This window comes from Bos javanicus, chromosome 13 (genome assembly GCF_032452875.1).
Source record: "Bos javanicus breed banteng chromosome 13, ARS-OSU_banteng_1.0, whole genome shotgun sequence".
Lineage (NCBI taxonomy): Eukaryota > Metazoa > Chordata > Mammalia > Artiodactyla > Bovidae > Bos > Bos javanicus.
The window spans coordinates 61,184,152-61,204,646 of record NC_083880.1 but is presented as its reverse complement, the minus strand read 5'-3'; the positions used below and the strand labels follow the sequence as shown (position 1 = coordinate 61,204,646).

The 20,495-nt window shown below is 48.3% G+C and overlaps 1 long non-coding RNA gene across 1 annotated transcript; it reads right to left on the bottom strand.

Annotated features, from left to right (window-relative positions):
* Positions 1 to 13,497: 13,497 nt before the first annotated feature.
* Positions 13,498 to 19,507, bottom strand: LOC133259557 (uncharacterized). Its single transcript, XR_009740447.1, has 3 exons — positions 18,886 to 19,507; positions 17,342 to 17,402; positions 13,498 to 14,499 (listed from the first exon to the last, which is right to left on the bottom strand). It is a non-coding gene; the product is annotated as an uncharacterized LOC133259557 (long non-coding RNA).
* Between the last annotated feature and the right edge of the window lie 988 nt (positions 19,508 to 20,495).

Below are 20,495 nucleotides of genomic sequence, written 5' to 3'. Positions count from 1 at the left end.
AGCTTGCTCAAACTCATGTCCATCAAGTCAATGATGCCATCCAACCATCTCATCCTCTGTCATCCCCTTCTCCTCCTGACTTCAATCTTTCCCAGAATTGGGGTCTTTTCAAATAAGTCAGTTCTTAGCATCAAGTGGCCAAAGTATTGGAGCTTCAGCTTCAACAACAGTCCCTCCAATGAGTATTCAGGACTGATTTCCTTTAAGATTGACTGGTTTGATCTCCTTGCAGTCCAAGAGACTCTCAAGAGTTTTCTCCAGAACCACAGTTCAAAAGCATCAATTCTTCAGTGCTAGGCTTTCTTTCAGAGAAGGCAATGGCACCCCACTCCAGTACTCTTGCCTGGAAAATCCCATGGATGGAGGAGCCTAGTAGGCTGCAGTCCATGGGGTCACTAAGAGTCGGACACGACTGAGAGACTTCATTTTCACTTTTCACTTTCATGCATTGGAGAAGGAAATGGCAACCCACTCCAGTGTTTTTGCCTGGAGAATCCCAGGGATGGCAGAGTCTGGTGGGCTGCCATCTATAGAGTCGCACAGAGTTGGACATGACTAAAGCGACTTAGCAGCAGCAGCAGCAGCAGGCTTTCTTTATGGTCCAACTCTCATATCCATACATGACTACTGGAAAAACCATAGATTAGACTAGATGGACTTTCGTTGGCAAAGTAATGTCTCTGCTTTTTAATATGCTGTCTAGGTTGATCATGGCTTTTCTTCCAAAGAGCAAGTGTCTTTTGATTTCATGGCTGCAGTCATGATCTGCAGTGCTTTTGGAGCCCCCCAAAATAAAGTCTGTCACTATCCCTCAGAAAGCCTTTACACACACCTCTGAGTTTCACAGCTGCTCTCTGGGACTGGCAGCAGCTGTGTGAATATAGTACTCCTTTTCACAGATGGGCATACTGGGGCCCAGAGAGGAGACGGGCCCAGCCCTTCACACCTTCAAATCTTGGCTCTTCCATTGATAAACTGTGCCTCAGTTTCCCCAAGTGTAAACTGGATCTAACCCTTGTCTCTGTGGAGCGATTATGAGAATGAAACAAGCTATTCCAGGAAGTGATGAATGGCGAGGTCTTTTGTTATTATGTCTCTGTCACCACGGCTCCTTTTGTGCCTTTACTATCCTTCCTCTGGGTTCCAGGGCTCAAGGCAAATGGCTCCCATTTCTTAAGTGCTCACTCTGGGTGAGGACTGGTTCCAAGTTTAACCTGAGAGAGGGAGCTCAGGAGGGCAGGGACCACAGCTGCAGTCACTGCTGCAACCCAAAGCAGAGCGCAGTGCCTGGCACACAGGAGGCACTCACTGAGTATTTGTTGATGAGAGAAAAACAACTCATGATTTAGGTGATAATACTATGTCCCCTTTATAGCTGAGGTCACTGGGGCCCAGAGAAGTTGAGTGCTTTGGATCACACAGCTGGGATGTGGCATTGAACCTAAGTGGTCTGGTTCCTGAAAGAGTGGCTGTGAGGGACTGAGGGACTTGTGTGCGTGTGTGTCTACACTGCCTGCGTGTCTACACTGCAGGGTAACTCCTCAGGGATTTGTGTACAAGTCCGGCACATTCCCCACTGCCCCTCCCAGGAGTCTTGGCCTTGTAGGCTCCAGGGCGGGCCTGCCTGGGCCACGTGACCTGCTCTGGCCCTGGCCCGGCAGCTGTTCCCCAGATGTGCCCGCAGCACAGTCTTCAAGCCGCCAGGCCGGCGCCTCTGGGCTGGGGCTGCCGGAGCTGCGGGGGAGAGACCTTTGGCTCTGGTTGTCCCCGCCCCCCCGTAATGGGAGACTACAACCATCCCCTGCACACTCTACCCCCAGAACCGTGTGCTCAGCCCACACTTCTCTCTGCCCATCATGCTGAGAAGAGAATCCAAGCTCCTCCCGGCCCGCAGCCCCTGACAGCACCACCAGCCCCACCAACACATCTCTTGCCCCTCCCTTTGTCTCACCAGCCCCAGGGCCTCCTTTACTACCTAGTGTGGTCCTGCCTCAGGGCCTTTGCCTTTGCTCTTCCCTCTCACTTGAAGGCCCATCTAGATCTTCATAAGACTGCTCATTCGTCAAGTCTCAGGTCAGAAGTCTCCTCTTGAGAGACCTTCTTAAAACCTCCCTGGGCTATTCACTTTCTTTCCTGTTCACCCGGTCTTCATCATTCATAGAACTTATTACCATCTGAAATGATCATTCTTTTCTTGGTAATTGTCCATCTTCTCCACACCCTTTCCAGGCTGTGAGCTCCTTCAGTCACTGCTGTGTCCCTAGAGCTGAGCACAGGGCCTAACCCAGAGAGGGCAAGCGACTTGCTCAAGGTCACACAGCATAGTACTTAGAATAGCGTAATATTTAGAGTAATATCTGTCAAATGAATGGTTACCTTACGGTCCTCAGTTACCATGTGTGCAAAATGGAGACAAAAGTTGAACTTAGTCTACAAGGTTATGACATGTCAGTTGGAAAGCATTCAGAAATGGGAGCCAGAACACAGCTTTGTGTCTTTCCAGGGTCCTCAAGTTTTCAACCCTTCAAACCAGCAGGAGGCTGTGGATGGGTGCATGAGGGTGTGGGGACTTCGAGCTATCTGTCCTTAATAGTTGTGGAAGCCTCTGCCAGGTCCCGGTCCCACTCTGGACCTCAGTTTCCACATCTATAAAATGAGGCCTGTTGCCACCCCTCCATCCTAGAGGTTTTGTGCTGGACTCCTGGGTCATGTTGGAGAGGACAGGGGTCCAGGCTTGAGTCCACCTTTTGCTTTTCATCCTGTTTTCCAAAGAGGCCCCAGAACAATGAACAGGCGGCTGGAGCCTTTCAGTCTGGGCACCTCCCTGGGTCCCCTGCAGTTGAGGAGTGAGGTGGGGCCTTCCTGTGGCCTGACAAAGGACCACTGCTGCTCTGGAGCCTTAGGACCAAAGGGAGGGGCAGAATCAGGTCCCAGGGACCTCCCACTTAGGTCACTTAGCACAGGCCAAACCTGCAGAGCTGACAAGTACACTGCTAACACACACTGAATGACATATGACAAACACAGCACATGTGTGCAAACTGACACCATGACTGACACATTGACAACAACACCTCAACACACAACCAACAGAGCAACCTGCCAAATGCATAACACAGTACCACGTGATAAGAACGATTAGCACGCTGGCCTCAGAGCACACAACCAAAACCCAAATCTGTACAACCTACACATCAGTAAACACACGGAGACCAAGGAGGCAACACACTGAAACACCCAATTGTCACGCCTAACAGAACCACATCAAAGCAACACACTACAACAACACCCTCAACAGCACAACCCAGACACACACCCTACAGTGCAGCACACATTCACCAAACACAATAGACACTTACACCCAGATCAATATTGCTCACATCAAGATGCTGACACACAGCTCCCACAGTGCCCACATCTTACAGAAAACAATCCAATGCAAATCCACAAGCCAGCTTCCCCAGGCACTGATTCCCCGCAGGGTACATGCCCGACCAGCACCACCTTCACCAGTTCAAAGGCCCCATACTGTCTCCCACCACTCCTAAAGTCTTTTTTTTTTTTTTTTAATTTGGCTGCACCAGGTCTCAGTTGAGGCACATGGCATCTTTAGCTGCAGCATGCAGGATCTTTTAGTCGGGCATGTGAACTCTCAGTTGTGGTGGCTCGTGGGACCTACTTCCCTGATCGAAACTGGGCCCCCTGCCTTGGGAGCATGGAGTCTTAACTGCTGGACCACCAGGGAAGTCCCCCAAAGCCTTTTAAATTGTATTTATTTATTTATTTGGCTGCACCGGGTGGCTTGAGGGATCTTAATTCCCTGAACAAGGGTTGAACCTGCGTCCTTGGCAGTGAAAGCGTGGAGTCCTAAACACTGGAAAGAAGGTGTTAATCGCTCAGTCGTGTCCAACTCTTTGCAACCCCATGGGCTGTAGTCTGCCAGGCTGCTCTGTCCATGGACTTCTCCAGGCAAGAATACTGGAGTGGGTTGCCATTTCCTTCGCCATAGGATCTTTCTGACCCAGGGATCAAACCCAGGTCTCTTGCATTGCAGGCAGATTCTTTACCGTCTGAGCCAACAAGAAGTGAAGTGGACTGCCAGGGGAATTCCCCCATAGTCTTTGTAGATGTAGATACCTCCCCCAACAGGACTTGCCAGGTAGCTCAGTGGGTAAAGAATCTGCTTGCAATGCAGGAAACACAGATTCAATCTCTGGGTTGGGAAGATCCCTTGGAGCAAAGCATGGCAACCCACTCCAATATTCTTGCCTGGAGAATCCCATCAACAGAGGAGCCTGATGGATTACAGTCCATTGGGTTGCAAAGAGTCAGACACGACTGAAGCCACTGAGCATGGAGGTATCTCCTGCAACACACACATATACACACAGACACTTCAGTATTGTGCATAAGCCCTGAGGACACACAAGCACTCAACCATGCCCACCCAGTGCCCAGGAATTCATGCCTCAGAACGTAGAACTGGGCTCTGCCAAGGGCAGATGCATGGGAGCTGGTCTGATCCTGTCAGCCATAGAAGCTGATGCCACCCGCCAGGGATACCCCAAGTCAGGCACCGTCTGCAGAACTTGCAGATACCGCCCCTCCTGCTGCAAGGCCCAGGCCCATGGAGGTGGAAGGAGGGAGACTGGGCAAGGACCTTCTGGTGCTGGGCTTTAGTAAGTTCCCCCTGTGCCCACTGGGGCTCCACTGGTGGCCCCAGAGCTTCCCTTCCCGGAAGCAGAAATCCCCGCTCCTGCCTGGTGCCTAGCAGAGGGCCCTCCCTTGACTCACCTGCCCGGTACACCTGGTGCCCCCTCCTACCCTGGGGCCCGGAACCCGGAAACGGCTGAGGGTGTGTCTCTCAGGGCCTGCCCAGGTGCCTCCCCACCCCAAAAGCCTAAGGCAGTTCCACCCTCTCCACTCACCCCAACCCTAAGTACCCTCCAACTGCACCCTTGCCTCAGGTCATGGGTGGGGCTATACACCTCAAATACTGTGACTCAGGTCAATCTCTCAGGTCTTTTAAAAAGTCTCATTAGTTTTTGCTGATGCAAAAGCAGAACTGTTCTGGTTAAAAAGAAGTTGACATCTCAGAAACACTTAAGGGAGAAAGGGGCCCTTTTCCTAGGTGAAAAGAGGTCTGGATTCACATCTTTGTTTACTGCTTATAAGCTATGAGTCTGTACGTCACTTCATTTTTTCTGTGTCTGTTTCCCCATATGTGAAACTGGGGACAGGAGGAGTTCCCCTCTCTATGAGGATTCAGTGAGTTAAGTCGCATAAAGAGCTTAGAACAGTGCCTAGCAAAGTTGGCATTCAGTAGACACTAGTTATTATTATTATCACCGACTCAATGGACATGAATTTGAGCAAACTCCAGGAGATAGTGGAGGATAGAAGAGCTTGGTGTGCTGCAGTCCATGGGGTCGCATGAAATGCCAACCACTCATTCTGTAATTGGCACACACCAACTCTAGGCACAGCATTGAAAGAACAAGGTGCAAGTTGATGCCATCAGGGAGCCAGGTGGTTGGTTCCTGGCTGCTGTGTCCACATGCTGGGGACCCAGATGCCACCAATAAGTTAACTACTGCCCTTCCAAAGGGGGCACTTTGGAGAGGAATGAACCTTCCAGGAGTGCTCTCGGTAGCACTTGCAGGGTCCTCGCAGTCTGCTCAATGGCCCTGCAAACCTGATCCCTGCCTGGAGATCAGGCAGACACCCCCCAGTTCCCAGGGCTATGATGGGGAAGCACAAAGTGCTGTAGAAGGCGTGGCCTGGGAGATACCCCAGTCAACTAAGGGAGATCAGAGAGGACTTCTTGTAGGAAGAGGTAATATGCCAGCTGAGATGGAAAAAAGCGAGGAAGAGTGAGGCAGAGGCTCCTGAGCCTGAACATCTGTACATCTGGGATGTACACAGGAGACAACTGCCACATCAAATTGCAAAAACTTCAAAGTCTGATAATGTAAATTTGTGAGGGTGTGGGAAAACAAAAATCCTCAACCGCCGCTGGTATGTAAACTGGTACGATCACTTGAGAGCTCAGTTTGGCAATATTGAGTAAAAGTGAACACGGGAACTCCCTTTGACCCAGCAGTTCACTCCCACGGACATACCCTGAAAATCCTGCCCTCAAGATGCCAAAGGCATGGGGCAGGAACACGGCAGCTATGCTGACAGCAGAGCAGATTGAAAACTACCCATCCGTTCAACAACAGGAGAACAGGGAAATGAAATAATGGTGGCGTGGTGGTTGTTGTTCAATTGCTAAGTTGTGTCAGACTGTTTGCAACCCTATGGACTGCAGCACATCAGGCTCCTCTGTCCTCCACTATCTCCTGGAGTTTGCTCAAATTCATTCCCATTGAGTGGAGTGGTGAAAGTGAAGTGAAGTCGCTCAGTCGTATCTGACTCTTTTCCACCCCATGGACTGTAGCCTATCAGGCTCCTCCGTCCATGGGACTTTCTAGGCAAGAGTGCTGGAGTGCATTGCCATTTCCTTCTCCAGGGGATCTTCCTGACCCAGGAATCGAACCCAGGTCTCCTGCATTGCAGGCAGACACTTTACCGTCAGCTAGACCTGTATGTATTCTGCTGGATACCTGCAAAAATATGATGCTGCTTAGGGGGAAATACAGAAGGATTTGTTTTTTAAGTGTAAATTTAAAAAGCCACAAACAACGTTAATAAATTTCTTTGTATTAAAAGTATAAGAGGTCTCCCCTGGTGGTCGAGTGGTTAAGAATCCACCTGCCAATGCAGGGGACATGGGTTTGATCCCTGGTTCAGGAAGATCCCACAGGCCCTGGAGAAAATGAACTCTGTGCACTGCAATTACTGAAGCCCCCATGCCTAAAGCCTGTGCCCCACAAGAAGATAAGCCATTGGAATGGGCAGCCCGGCAGGGCAAGGAAAGCATAGCCCCCACTTGTGGCAACTAGAGAAAGCCCAGGTACATGACAGCCAGAAGACCCAGAGCAGCCAAAAATAATAAATCTTAAAAAAAATATACATGGCCTGGAAGAAACATGGCCACTTTGTGATGTTACCTGGGAAGTGGAGAGGGTGGCAAGTAGTCTTGGTGAAAAGGGCAGAGGCACTGACTACAGGGGAAAGCTAGCAGCATCTGTAAAGTTTTATTCTTTAAAGAATATGGGAGGGGGAATTCCCTGGCGTCCAGTGGTTAGGACTCCACCTGTTCACTGGAGGGGACGCGGGTTCCATCCCAGGTCAGATCTTGCAAGCTGTGGAATGGAGAGGGGGAAAAAACCTAAAAGATGTGAGGGGAACAATGATAGCAAACTGCTGGGTTGTTAGCTCCTGGTGGTGGGAATACAAATCGCTGTATTTCTCCGTCATTTCTACACCACACTAAGTAAAACGTTAGGCAAGCAAGAAGGGCAAAAGGCATTTCCAAGCAGAAGGGCCAGTCCAGTTAAAGGTTGGGGGCTGGAGGTGGAGAGTTGCGCGGGGGACCCCGGGCGTCCAGGGTTAGCGGGAGGTCAGCAAGGGAGCGCTTTGCAAAGAGGCGGGGTGCCCGAGCGCCCTTCATCTCCGCAGGCCCGGCAGTGACTTCGGGGTGAGCAGGAGGGGAGAGGCGCCGCACCCCAGCTTTTGTTGGGGCGCGCACCTGCCTGAAAGAGGGCGATCCGCCCCTCGGGGCCGCCTGGCGGCAGGACCCGCCGCGCCGGGCAGATGGGCCGCCCGCTTCCTGCGCTCGCCCCGTGGGAACCGACCGGGCGGGCGGGGGCGGGGACGCCGGGAGCCGCGCACAGATGGGCGGGGGCCGCGGGCGGCGGCAGATGGGTGCGAGCCCGGCCTGGGCCCGGAGACAAAGGCTAAGGGCAGATGTTCGCGGCCAGATGTTCGCGGGATAGGGGGGCTACTCTGGGAAAAACCGACTTGCCTTCCCGCCGCCCTCCCCCTAAAGTGGCTCCGGGCGGGCGGTGGGCTAAGTGAAGCTGGTGTAGCCAACGGCAGGGGCAGCTGGGAAGCGGGGAGCCCACGACAGGGGCTAAGGGGCTCTCTGGTGGAAGCATTTTACCCCTAGCTTCCCCCAACCCCGACCCCGAAAGTTCCATCTTCTTTCTGCAAAGTACCAGTAAGACAGCTCAGGAATCTGGTCTGAACTTCCCTCCCCTATGTGACCTCCTTCCCCAGGCCTCCGGTATTAGGGGGCGAGGTGTCAGCACACACCCCTGTCTGCATCACCACACCTCCACCATCATCATCATGAAGAAGGGAAGCGAAGGTCGCTCAGTCGCAGACGGATTCTTCACCAACTGAGCTATCAGGGAAGCCTAATGAAAACACCCCATGGCAGTCCATGGCATTCTCCAGGCCAGAATACTGGAGTGGGTAGTGGTTCCCTTCTTCAGGGGATCTTCCCAACCCAGGGACCGAATCCAGGTCTCCAGTATTGCAGGTGGATTCTTTACCAGCTGAGCCACAAGGGAAGCCCAAGAATACTGGAGTGGGTAGCCTATCTCTTCTCCAGCGGATCTTCCCGACCCATGGTCCAACCGGGTCTCCTGCATTGCAGGCGGATTTGTTACCAACTAAGCTATCAGGGAAGCCTTGTCATCATCCTAGCGGCAGCAATGCTGGCTGACATTTATTAAACACTTATCAGGGCTTTAAATCATTCAGTTCAGTTCAGTTCAGTTGCTCAATAATGTCCGACTCTTTTTGACCCCATGGACTGCAACACTCCAGGCTTCTCTGTCCATCACCAACTCCTGGAGCTTGCTCAAACTCATGTCCATTGAGTCGGTAATGCCATCCAACCATCTCATCCTCTGTCATTCCCTTCTCCTCCCGCCTTCAATCTTTACTAGCATCAGGGCCTTTTCAAATGAGTCAGTTTTTCTCATCACATGGCCAAAGTACTGAAGTTTCAGTTTCAGCATCAGTCCTTCCAGTGAATATTCAGGATTGATTTCCTTTAGGATGGACTGGTTGGATCTTCTTGCAGTCCAAGGGACTCAAGAGTCTTCTCCAACATCACAGTTCAAAAGCATCAATTCTTCGGTGCTCAGCTTTCTTTATAGTCCAACTCTCACATCCATTCATGACTACTGGAAAAACCATAGCCTTGACTAGACGGACCTTTGTTGGTAAAGTAATGTCTCTGCTTTTTAATATGCGCTCTAGGTTAGTCATAGCTTTTCTTCCAAGGAGCAAGTGTCTTTTAATTTCATAGCATCAGTCACCATCTGCAGTGATTTTGGAGCCCCCCAAAATAAAGTCTCTCACTGTTTTAATTGTTTCCCCATCTATTTGCCCTGAAGTGATGGGACTGGATGCCATGATCTTAGTTTTCTGAATGTTGAGTTTTAAGCCAACTTTTTCACTCTCATCTTTCATTTTCATCAAGATGCTCTTTAGTTCTTCTTTGCTTTCTGCCATAACGGGGCTGTCGTCTGTGTATCTGAGGTTGTTGATATTTGTCCCAGCAATCGTGATTCCAGCTTGTGCTTCATCCAGCCTGGCATTTTGCATGAAGTACTCTGTATATAAGTTTAATAAGCAGGGTGACAATATACAGCCTTGATGTACTCCTTTTCTGATTTGGAACCAATATGTTGTTTCATGTCCAGTTCTAACTGTTGCTTCTTGACCTGCATACAGATTTCTCAGGAGCTCATTAATTCTCACAGCCACTCCGAGTAGAGATGCTCTAACCATCAACTCCAGTTGAGGGATGATGAACACAGAGGTCCTGAATGACTGGTGACTTAGTGAAGGTCAAAGAAGAATTTAGCAAGGCTAGGGTTGAAGTCTGGGTTTCTCAAAGCCTATGGGTTCCCAGGTATCATGCCTCCTTTACCCTCCTGTGTGCTAAGTGCTTTACCAACCTAATTTCTTCATTTAATCAACAATATTTGTGAAGCACCTACTGCACCTCTGGCTCTGGGCCCACACTGGGATATTAGAGTGAACAGAACAGAGGGAAGTCACTATTCCATGGAGTTTATATTTAGGGGAGAAGGGCACACAAAGAGCAGGGTAAGTGCAGTATATATTATCTCTTCTGGTGATAAATATTATGGAGGAAATAAGTCAGGAAAGGGGGGGTTAGGGAGGGCTGGGGTTAGGATAGGTTGCAATCTCAGGGCCTGGGAAAAGTCTTCTCTGGGAAGGTGGGTAGCTCAGTAAAGAACTTGTTTTTGCACTTCCTTCAGCTACTGGGGACAAAACATTCCAGGCAGAAGTCAAAATCAGTGCAGAGGTCCTGAGGCAGAAAGGTGCCTGGTATGTTCAAGAGGCTAATGTGACTCTGGTCGAGTGAGCAAGGAGAAGGCTGCTAGAAGGTGAAAGTCATGAAGATATGGGGGCAGAGACATAGCTGGATCTCAGAGGCCACAGTGAGGAGTTTGGTGAGGCAAGATCCTGGGATGGTTTTAAGCAGAGGAGGATGGTGGTCTGACTCCTTGAGCAGAATCTCAACGACTCTGATCCAGCTGCTGTAGGGTTCCTATCCCTGTACTGCAGGGTGGCCCCTGCTCATCTCCACCCTTGTGTTTCTCTGCTTGGATGACAGCAGTTGGTTTAGATCAGAGTGTCTTAATTTGAGGCGCCTAGATGGGTTTCATTGTTGGGTAAATTTACTGTATTTTTTTGTGGGGAAAAGATCCACAGCTTTTAACACATTGCCAAAGGGGTCTGTGAGGAATATAAAGTGTTCATAGATGTCTTGCTCATAAGAGCACCCAATTGGAAACAGTTTAAATATCCATCAAAAGGAGAATAGCTAAATGCACTGTGAAATACTATGGGGCTCTGGGAAATTATGAGACAGCACTTCCACTTTCAGGAATGTATACTAAGGAAAAACTCAATGTGTGAAACAAGGTATGTCCAGGAAGAAGAGTCAACTGGAAAAAAACCCATTTGTCCATCACTAGGGGATTGAATCGGAGAAGGCAATGGCACCCCACTCCAGTACTCTTGCTGGAAAATGCCATGGGTGGAAGAGCCTGGTAGGCTGCAATCCATGGGGTCGCTAAGAGTCGGACACGACTGAGCGACTTCACTTTCACTTTCACTTTTCACTTTCATGCATTGGAGAAGGAAATGGCAACCCACTCCAGTGTTCTTGCCTGGAGAATCTCAGGGACGGGGAGCCTGGTGGGCAGCCGCCTATGGGGTCGCACAGAGTCGGACATGACTGAAGCGACTTAGCAGCAGCAGCAGCAGCGGATTGAATAAAGACCATTCTCTCCATATAATAGAATACATACATGCAGCTGTGAAAAAACAAGAAAGCTGCCTTTATCCTGAAATACTAAGGTTTCCTAGTACTTTGTTAAGTGGAAAAACAAAACAAGTTGTAAGGTAGTATGCAAAGACTGCCACCACTTTTGTTTAAAAAGAAAGAAAAACAAAATATTCATATTTGCATGTAACTCACTAGGAAACTGCCTCTGGGGTGAAAAGAGAGATGTTTCTACTTTTTAAATTGTGTACCATGAGGATGCATTACCTATTTAAAAATGAAATAAAATTAAAATGTAAAAGGGGGGGACCTTCCTGGCAGTCCAGTGGTTAAGACTGTGCTTCCACTGTAGGGGGCATGGGTTTGATTCCTAGTCAGGGAACTAAGATCCAACATTCTGAACAGTGTGTCCAAAAAAAAAAAAAAAACACACAAAAAATGTAAAAGGGAAAGGTTTGGACCCAGAAAAGATTAAGGGAGAGTGCTTTGCCTCTGGGGCTTCCTCCCCGTCTGAGAGTGTGTGTTATGTGGTTAGGAGATATCTGTGAACAACCTGAGAAACTCAGCTGGACCTGTGACAGGACCTGAGACTCGCTCAGAGTCACGTCCACCTGGAGGTGGGACCCAGGGCTTGGAGGTGGGAAATACCCTGTCAGTGGGCTGAGGGCTCCAAGATAGGAGCATGTATAGAATTTACTTTTTTTTTTTTTAAAACAACTGGGAAAGTGTTGATCACTCAGTCATGGCTGACTCTTTGTGATCCCATGGACTGTAACTGGTAGCCCACCAGGCTCCTCTGTCTGTGGAATTCTCCAGGCAAGAATATTGGAGTGGATTGGAATTCCCTTCTCCAGGGGATCTTCCCAACCCAGGGATCGAACTGGGGTCTCCTGCATTACAGGCAGACTCTTCACCATTTGAGCCATCAAGAAAGCTTTATTTAACAGCTTTATTGAGATATAATTCATATATCATACAATTCACTCATTTGAAGTATATAACTTGGGGGTTCCCTTGTGGATCAGTGGTAAAGAGAGACAAGGATTCAATCCCGGATCTGGGAAGATCCCAGATGGTGTGGAGCAACTAAGCCCGTGTGCCACAACTATTGACCCCGTGCTTTCGAGTCTGGGAGCCACAATTACTGAGCCCACGTGCCTCAACTACTGAAATCTGGGTGCCCTAGGGCCCATGCTCTGCAGCAAGAGAAGCCAGGGCAATGAGAAGCCCAAGCGAGCACCACAACTACACAGTAGACCCCACTCTCCACACCTAAAGGAAAGCAATGAAGAATGCAGCAACGAAGACCCATCGCAGCCTAGAATAAATAAAGTCAAATTACAGAGTGTGTAACTCCATGGTTTTTAATATATCATAGAGTTGTGCAGTGATCACCACAATTAATTTTATAACATCTTCATTATCCCCAAAGAAATCTATTGGCGAGTCACTTCCTATTCCCCCCGCTACCTCTCAGACCCTGGCAGCCACTAATCCACCTTCTGTCTCTATAGATTTACCTGTCCTGGTTATTTCCTATCAGTGGAATCATACATATGTAGTCTTTTGTGACTGGTCTCTTTTATGCAGCATAATGTTTTCAGGGTTTCCCTAGAGTATACTTTTAAATGCCCAGAGAGGGACTTTCCTGATGGTCCAGTGGTTAAGACTCCAAGCTTCCACTGCAGGGACCATGGGTTCAATCCCAGGTTCCCTCATGTTGCTCAGTGCAGCCAAAGATAAATAAATAAAATAAAATGCCCAGTTACTCCAGCAGACTGTATAGGGGTTGTCTCTGGGGTTGGGATGTGGGATCAGGTCTCTGACTCAGGTTGAAAGTGGACCTTCCTCTTTCTCTGACATGTACCTCTACATGATTTGCTTTTTCATAATAATGTATTTCATGTATTAAGGCTGGTTAAAATGATAGTTCATTGGAAGGACTGATGCTGAAGCTGAAGCTTCAGTACTTTGGCAACCTGAAGCTGAAGCTTCAATACTTTGGTTGGGATGTGAAGAGTCGACTCATTAGATGCTGGTAAAGACTAAAGGCAAAAAGAGAAGGGGTTGGCAGAGGATGAGATGGTTAGATAGCATCACTGACTTGAATGTGAGCAAACTGTAGGAGAGTGGATGATGGGAGAGCCTGGCATACTGCAGTCAGTGAGGTCGCAAAGAGTTGGACACAACTTAGGGACTGAACAACAAAAATGATATTTACGTGGTGCAAAAATAATTGTAGTTATGGACAACGAATTTTAAATCATTATAACTAGGCTCAAACACATCTTTATTAATCAAAACAGGAACCTTTACAATCAACACATTTTTGCCAACTAGAAATAAGTTTGCTTACTCCTGTAGCATAAAAATCAATGCTTCAGAAATCAACGAACTCTTGGAAAGCATTTTCTGTATCCTGCTGGTTGTGGAAGTGTTTTTCCTGCAAAAAGTTGTCAAGATGATTGAAGAACTAGTAGTCGGTTGGCCGAGGTCAGGTGAATATGGCAGATGAGGCGAAACATTGTAGCCCGATTCCTTCAACTTTTGGTTGTGCGACCTATCCTCAGGCCCTTTCTGTTGACTGATACCGGCTGCAGTTTTTGGTGATTTCACTGATTTGCTGAGCATACTTCTCAGATATAATGGTTTCACCAGGATTCAGAAAGCTGCAGTGGATCAGACCAGCAGCAGGCCACCAAACAGTGACCATGACCTTTTTTTGGTGCAAGTTTGGCTTTGGTAAGTGCTTTGGAGCTTCTTCTCACTCCAGCCACTGAGCTGGTCATTGCTGGTTGTTGTATGCAGTTCACTTTTCATTGCAGGTCACAATCCCAGTTGAGAAATGGTTGGTTGTTGTTGCATAGAATAAGAAAAATGACACTTCAACATGATGATTTTTTTGATTTGCAGTCAGCTCATGAGGCACCCACTTACCAAGCCTTTTCACCTTTCCAATTTACTTTAAATGCCGAACAACTGTAGAATAGCTGACACTGAGTTCTTTGGCAACTTTTGGTATAGTTGTAAGAGGATCAGCCTCAGTGACTGCTCTCAATTGGTTGTTGTCACCTTCCGATGGCCAGCCACTGCACTCCTCATCTTCAAGCCTCTCATCTCCTTTGCAAAACTTCTTGAATCACCATTGCACTGTGCATTCCTGGGCCAGATGTGTTGTTGATGTTGCCAATTGTCTCTGCTGCTTTACGACCCATTTTGTACTCAAGTAAGAAAATTGCTCGGATTTGCTTTTTGTCTAACATCATTTCCATAGTCTAAAATAAATAAAAACAAACAGTAATAAGTTATTAGCAAAAAACCAAGTGAGAAATGTGTATTAAGATGATGTATAACATAACCACGTTTATTGAAAATGTATTCCAATATCAAGTGGAAAATTTCAATAATGCAAAAACTGCAATTTTGTTTGCATCAACCTAAATAATACATATTCATTATAGAGAAGTTGGACAGACATACAGTTCAACTTAAGCAAGATAAAGTCATCCTTAATTCTGTCCTTCTACCTGTAAATACATACAGACATTCCTTCTGAATGTTTACGAAGTGGGGATGGGATCTGGGCAGGGTACAGGAGAGGCAGTTTCTGCATTGGGGAGCAGTAACTGGGGGGTGGGAAGGAGGTGCTGTGGTCCAGGGATTTCTAGGATTCTGCTTACAGAGGCAGTGATTTTTATTTTCTGTTACTTGCTCTGAATGCCCTCCTCCTCTTTGCCCTAGCCTCTATTACCGCAAGGTGGAATTATGCATTTATTTGAGGAAATCATTTATTCATGAGCATTTTGTAGTAGATGCTCAAGAGAAAGTAAAAGATAATGAAACCGACTCCATGACCCAGAATATAAAGCTGTGCGTTTTGTTTCTCAGTTATGTCACTCAGGCAGGCCTCAGTTATTAATCACCTACTGTGTGCCAGGCTCTGGCCAAGTCCTGGGGAAACATAGATGAGTAATATTTAGGTCTCCCACTCTTCCTAGCTTCCCTAGGGACTTTCAGGTGGCCTTTGCCAGGATTACCACCTAAGTCAATAACTGTGATGATAATGATGATGGTGATGATCTAAAGTAGTGGTTAGCATTTTAGGCTCTGGGGTGAGGCAAACTCGACACATGGCTCTGTGGCTTTGGGAACTGTGGTGCTCCTGGCATGAAGCCCATCTTCCTGGGCCTCAGTGTCCTCTTCTATAAATGGTCTTAGCTGTTCTACCTGCAGGATTGCGATGCTCTGTGACAGTACTGCAATATGCTTCATCCCGCCTGGTCCCACGTAAAGTGGTAGTGATCACTGAGCGTTTATCACTGACCCCACTCCCCACTTGTCTGCATTTCACATCACACTGTTCCCAACAGAATCCTTCCAGCCACACTGTGACTTGAGTACCACCACCTCCATTTTGCAGATGAGGTAACTGAGGATGCAGTTAGCTCAGGGGGTGACGAGGACGTGAGTTCTCTCACTGTCTGACTCCCAGGTCCAGGGGGCCAGTAGACTGGGGGCTGGGAGCAAGAGGCTCTTCTCCACTCTCTCCCACACTTCCCTGGGAAAATCCAACAGGTGGTGGGGCCTCTGCACTGGGGACCATTGTGCAGGGGCCTGGGAGGGTCGGAGGGCCCAGTGTGTGTCTGGGAGAAGATGGATGCCTTCATTACCATGTGAATCCTGGGAAACTGCTTCCCTGGCTGGGTGGTGGGTGGGCGTGGGCCGCAGGGGGTGGGTGGGGGAGCTGGGTGTTCTCAGGCCTGGACCACACAGTGACTGGGAAGGGAGTCCTTATGGAATCCTGAGGGACCCATTAAGAAGACAGATAATGGGATTTCCCTTCTTGCTTAATTTCTTATTTTAGGATATCTCCATCCTGTGAGGCTTAAAAGAGACACAGATTGAACACAAAATGTTGTTTTTAAGGAAGAAAAAAAACCTTCCCCCCCCTCACCGCCCCCCACCCCACCAGTTGCAACTTTCCCACTGACTGTGCTGCACGTTTGGGTCTCAACACTTAGAGCTGGAGCCTTTCACAAAATGCGCATGGGTCAGCATCTCATGGGGGCATTTCCCCGCGCCAGTCCCTGAATAGCTCTTTCATTCATGGAAAATATGTCCTGGGGGAATCCAGGGTGATTAGCAAATATTAATAGCTGCTGAGCAAATTAGGAGAAGCAGGTTTTAGACTTAAAAATCAAGGTATTGTCAATTTTTTAAAAAACATTTTAAATTGAAGGATAATTACAATATTGTGTTGGTGTCTGCCGTGCATCAATATGGATCAGCCATAGGTATACATATGTTCCCCAGGGTGTTGTCAGATTGATTGGAGAAGAAATGACTGGCCAGTGTTTGGACAGAAGGTCAGTAGTAGAGAGGGAATAAGGTAATCAGAATCACAATGGTACCCAGTGACCTGGTGTCCCCATTTTACAGATGAGGAAGCGAAGGCTTCAGAGGGACCCAGGCAGAGGGGTGCACAGACCATAGCAGGAAACCTGGAGCACACGCGGACTCACATACATGCATGCGCAGAAATACATCTGCAGCCCTGCCCCATGTAAGGTTTCCGTGCCCTCACATTTATACAAACCCCAAAGTCATACAGATTCCACAAGAAAACACATTCTTACTCTTGCTGACACGTGTAATTGCACAGAGAACCTCTAAGGCAGGAAGGGGCCCGGACCCTCCCCTGGACTCTGCACCATGGCAGCTAGCTCTATGGCCTTGAGCTCAGGTTTCTTCTACTTCCCCCGGACCACCTACCACCTTTGACACATATGTCTCCACCTCCTCTCCCCTCCCCCCTCCAGGGCCCCCAGGGTATTAGGGGGGCAACTCAGGTCTTAGCAGCAAGAGAGGTGCCTACTTTCGGGGCACAAACATGTGGAGAGGCCTTGAATGCAGTGCCCAGGGGCTCAGCCTTCTCTGTGTCCCCGCTGCCATCACCCTCCCCCAAGGTTTAGTCCCAGGAGGGCAAGGGGCCAGGCCCCACCACCGCTTTGTAGAGGGCAGGGTGCCCTGGGGAGGAAGGGCCCATTACAGACCCCGGAGGGGCTCATCCGCCTCACAGGGATCTGCCTTCACATGCAGATGGCCTGTTTGTCTCACCTGGTCTGCCTTAAAATGACAAAGAGGTTGGAGGCTGTCTGGGTATTACAGGAGATGACACCTGACCAAAATGAGAAGAGGAAGGTTGTTAACTATAGTAACACAATAGATATCAAAATTGTTTGCACTGTATATATGATTTGTGTTAAAAAATACATACTACAAAAAAAAATCTGAAATTTACGTTTAGCTGTTAACAGTAATCTCTGGGTGGCAGGAAAATGCTGGTTTATTTTCTCATTTTTTAACATATATGCTAATTTTCTACAAAGCGTGGCTGTAACTTCTGGATAATAAAAGTTTTTTAAATTAAATTGATGTTTTTGAATTGTGGCATTGGAGAAGACTCTTGAGGGTCCCTTGGACAGCAAGGAGATTCAACCAGTCCATCCTAAAGGAAATCAGTTCTGAATATTCATTGGAAGGAGTGATCTGAAGCTGAAACTCCAATACTTTGGCCACCTGATGCAAAGAACTGACTCATTGGAAAAGACCCTGATGCTAGGAAAGACTGAAGGCGGGAGGAGGAGGGGACGACAGAGGATGAGATGGTTGGATGGCATCACCGACTTGATGGACAAGAGTTTGAGTAAGCTCTGGGAGTTGGTGATGGACAGAGAAGCCTGATGTGCTGCAGTCCATGGGGTCGCATAGAGCCAGATTCGACTGAGTGACTGAACTGAACTGATCTATTTGTTTCATTTATTTTTGGTCGTGCTGGATCTTCGTTGTGCGTTGGCTTTTCTCTAGTTGAGGCGAGTGGAGGCTCTTCTCCAGTTGCAGTGTGCGGGCTTCTATTACAATGGCTTCCTTGTTGCCGAGCATAGTCTCCGCAGTGTGTGGGCTTCAGTGGTTGTGAGCACAGCTTCAGTAGTTGCGGCACACGGGCTTAGTTGCTCCACGGCATGTGGATCTTCCTAAATTAGGTAATGTCTCCTGCATTGGCTGGTGGATTCTTTATCATGGAGCCCCCAGGGAAGCCCAATAAAAGGTTTTTAAAAATGAATACTGAATGACATGAAAAATTACAAGGGAGTGGTGTCCTCACATGAGTTCAGAGGTCTTTTTTTTTTATTAATTGTGTATTTATTTGTCTGTGCTGGATCTTAGTTGCAGAATGTGGAATCTTTACTTGCAGTATGCAAACTCTTAGTTGCAGCATATGGGATCTAGCTCCCTGACCAGGGATCGAACCCAAGCCTCCTGCACTGGAAGCTTGGAGTCTTAGCCACTGGTCCACCAGGGAAGTCCCGAGTTCAGGGCTCTTGATTGCTGTGTGGGCAGCTTCCTTCTCTGTGCCTTTATTTCCTCATCCCTACGATGGAGACTCAGCACATGGAGGATGTGAACACTTGGGATGGTGCTTGGCACACAAGAAGTGCTCAGTAATGGCAGCTGCTATTCTTCTTCCAGGAAGGTTTCTGTTAACGCTTCCCAGTACAGATTGGATGCCACCTGGCTGCCTGCAAGGATGGGTGTGCACAAGTTCCCTAGGCTGGGTCATGTACAGGTTCACCTGCATATAGGTTTGCCCACGCACTTACGTGTCCCTCGAGCATTGAAGTCCATACATTGTGTGCGAGGAGTCCATACATGTTCACCCATGGGGTATCAGGGACAAGCACTGTGCTTGCAAACAAGATCACAGGTCCTTTGCTTCTGATCGCTGGGGTGGAGGAAATGCTCTTTCAGTTTTCTACCTCAGCACACTCATCCCTTGTTTCCTTTCAGCTCAAAACTGCTGGGAATTTAGGCTTCTTCCTGGCATTGGCCTAGACTCAGGGCTCTTTTAGGGGTCTTAGGACATTTGTAAGGTTGTATGTAGTATGGGCTGAACAACCTCCAAGGAAGAGGAAGTTGGTAAGAAGTGTTGGGACATGTGGATTCACGGTCCTGCCATGGTGCTGAGAAATATCTGTATGACCGTCCACCTTCTGGATTGCTTCGAGTTCTTAAATCTTTCTTATTCATCTGTCCCCGTGGACGGTTTCATCCACTCATCACTCATAGTGTTATCATTACCGTCCTGGAGCCCCACCCCTGGCTTCCAGGCCTTCCCCAATGTAATGTTTAGAAAGGACTATGTCACCCCCCTGCTCAGAAACCTTCCTTGGCTCCCACTGCCTCCAGGACAAGGCCTAAGCTCCATGGCCTGGCCTTGTGGGATCTGCTCACCTTTCCTTATACCTCAGTCTTTCCCACTCTGCCAGCCTCTTCCTTCTCCTCGGAAGGGGATCTCTCCTGGAAACAGCAATGAAAGCTAAATGAGCTTCCTTTCCTCCTTTTTGTTTCTAATGTGGAGTCTAAGAGATTTGCGTTCAAATCTCATCTTGCCATTTCCCAGCTCCCTTGTGACTAAGAAAGTTTTCAGATCCTTTCTGAGTTTTAGGGGCTTCCTTTGCCTGATGGAGATAATAGCTGATATTTCTTTTTTTTTTTTCTTTTTTTTGCTGGGGATGGATTTAGTTTTACTTTCAGTTCTATTTGGTTTTGAAAAACTCAAGATTTGGAAAATACAAAGTATACAAAAGATTACAAGCCACCCAGATCTTCACATCTTTCTTGCCCTCAAATTTCCTCATATTACTATCTCTTTTTACACATCTTAGAGACTCTTCCATAAATATTATCTATTGAAGATGTGCTGTGTGTTTTCCATGGATTATTTCACTTAAATCCTCACAGCCACCTGTGGGCAGACTGTGGCTCAGAGACCAGAGCCTCACGGTTGGTAAGCAGTAGATCCGAGACAACGTGTCCATTTATGAAGTGCTTTCTATGTGCCCTAGGATTGTCCCAGAGCTGGGACATTCAACACACACTGAGTGCCACTCTAGGTCACTGGGCCGGGGGCTAGGTTACTCTGGTGGGGAGGAGGGCAGAGGCTCAACCTTCCCACAGTTTATCAGTGGAGATGGCCTGTCGCTGTTGCCCCCTTTCTCTGAGTAGGAAAACCAAGGAACAGACGCGAAAGAAACAGACCTGAGGTCATACAGTGGTAAGAAAAGAGCTGGGATAAGCAGACTTACTTTACTATTGGGGAAGCTGGGGCACGGAGACGGAAACAGACTTGCCTAAGGAAACATGGCAGGCGGCAGAGCCGGGATTCCCAGGCTCACAAGGTCTCGGCCTTCCCGGCCCTCCCCTCGGGGGG